We start from the raw sequence: 2,500 nt of genomic DNA on the forward strand, positions 1-2,500 counted from the left end.
CGGCGCGCACGTGGGCATCGTATGCTAAAAAATGAAGTTTGGAGTTTGGGTTTGAAAATTTTACGGGAACTTCCTAGAAGCCTAAGAAATGCTTTGCTCGAGACGGATTTCGATTTGGAGGTCCCCCGAGTTAATTTTGCCCATTACGACTCCTCGCCCGCACGCTCGTGCACCCCGGCGTGCACGTGGGCATCGTATGCTAAAAAATGAAGTGTGGAGTTTGGGTTCGGAAATTTTATGGGAGCTTCCTAGAAGCCTAAGAAATGCTTTGCTCGAGACGGATTTTGATTTGGAGGTCCCACGAGTTAGTTTTGGCCCATTATGACTCCTCGCCCGCACGCTCAAGCACCCCGGCGTGCACGTGGTCATCGTATGCTAAAAAATGAAGTTTGGAGTTTGGGTTTGAAAATTTTATGCGAGCTTCCTAGAAGCCTAAGAAATGCTTTGCTCGAGACGAATTTCGATTTGGAGGTCCCCCGAGTTAATTTTGCCCATTATGACTCCTCGTCCGCACGCTCGTGCACCCCGACGTGCACGTGGGCATCGTATGCTAAAAAATGAAGTTTGGAGTTTGGGTTTGAAAATTTTATGGGAGCTTCCTAGAAGACTAAGAAATGCTTTGCTCGAGACGGATTTCGATTTGGAGGTCCCCCGAGTTAATTTTGCCCATTATGACTCCTCGCCCGCACGCTCGTGCACCCCGACGTGCACGTGGGCATCGTATGCTAAAAAATGAAGTTTGGAGTTTGGGTTTGAAAATTTTATGGGAGCTTCCTAGAAGACTAAGAAGTGCTTTGCTCGAGACGGATTTCGATTTGGAGGTCCCCCGGGTTAATTTTACCCATTATGACTCCTCGCCCGCACGCTCGTGCACCCCGACGTGCACGTGGGCATGGTATGCTAAAATTGAAGTTTGGAGTTTGGGTTTGAAAATTTTATGGGAGCTTCCTAGAAGCCTAAGAAATGCTTTGCTCGAGACGGATTTCGATTTGGAGGTCCCCCGAGTTAAGTTTGCCCTTTATGACTCCTCGCCCGCATGCTCGTGCACACCGGCGTGCACGTGGGCATCGTATGCTAAAAAATGAAGTTTGGAGTTTGGGTTCAGAAATCTTATGGGAGCTTCCTAGAAGCCTAAGAAATGCTTTGCTCGAGACGGATTTCGATTTAGATTTCCGCCGTGTTAATTTTGCCAATTACGGCTCCTCGCGCGCACGCTCAAGCACCCCGACGTGCACACCGGCGCGCACGTGGGCATCGTATGCTAAAAAATGAAGTTTGGAGTTTGGGTTTGAAAATTTTACGGGAACTTCCTAGAAGCCTAAGAAATGCTTTGCTCGAGACGGATTTCGATTTGGAGGTCCCCCGAGTTAATTTTGCCCATTACGACTCCTCGCCCGCATGCTCGTGCACACCGGCGTGCACGTGGGCATCGTATGCTAAAAAATGAAGTTTGGAGTTTGGGTTTGAAAATTTTATGGGAGCTTCCTAGAAGACTAAGAAGTGCTTTGCTCGAGACGGATTTCGATTTAGATTTCCGCCGTGTTAATTTTGCCAATTACGGCTCCTCGCGCGCACGCTCAAGCACCCCGACGTGCACACCGGCGCGCACGTGGGCATCGTATGCTAAAAAATGAAGTTTGGAGTTTGGGTTTGAAAATTTTACGGGAACTTCCTAGAAGCCTAAGAAATGCTTTGCTCGAGACGGATTTCGATTTGGAGGTCCCCCGAGTTAATTTTGCCCATTACGACTCCTCGCCCGCACGCTCGTGCACCCCGGCGTGCACGTGGGCATCGTATGCTAAAAAATGAAGTTTGGAGTTTGGGTTCGGAAATTTTATGGGAGCTTCCTAGAAGCCTAAGAAATGCTTTGCTCGAGACGGATTTTGATTTGGAGATCCCACGAGTTAGTTTTTGCCCATTATGACTCCTCGCCCGCACGCTCAAGCACCCCGGCGTGCACGTGGGCATCGTATGCTAAAAAATGAAGTTTGGAGTTTGGGTTCGGAAATTTTATGGGAGCTTCCTAGAAGCCTAAGAAGTGTTTTGCTCGAGACGGATTTCGATTTGGAGGTCCCCCGAGTTAGTTTTGCCCATTATGACTCCTCCCCCGCACGCTCAAGCACCCCCGCGTGCACGGGGGCATTGTATGCTAAAAAATGAAGTTTGGAGTTTGGGTTTGGAAATTTTATGGGAGCTTCCTAGAAGCCTAAGAAGTGCTTTGCTCGAGACGGATTTCGATTTGGAGGTCCCCCGAGTTAATTTTGCCCATTATGACTCCTCGCCCGCACGCTTAAGCACCCCCGCGTGCACGTGGGCATTGTGTGCTAAAAAATGAAGTTTGGAGTTTGGGTTTGTAAATTTGATGGGAGCTTCCTAGAAGCCTAAGAAGTGCTTTGCTCGAGACGGATTTCGATTTGAAGGTCCCCCGTGTTAATTTTGCCCATTACGGCTCCTCGCCCGCACGCTCAAGCACCCCGGCGTGCACGTGGGCATTGTATGC

This window comes from Cornus florida, unplaced genomic scaffold (genome assembly GCF_030987335.1).
Source record: "Cornus florida cultivar Cherokee Brave unplaced genomic scaffold, ASM3098733v1 CherokeeBrave_3.0.0_Hap2_scaffold_149, whole genome shotgun sequence".
Taxonomy (NCBI): Eukaryota; Viridiplantae; Streptophyta; class Magnoliopsida; order Cornales; family Cornaceae; genus Cornus; species Cornus florida.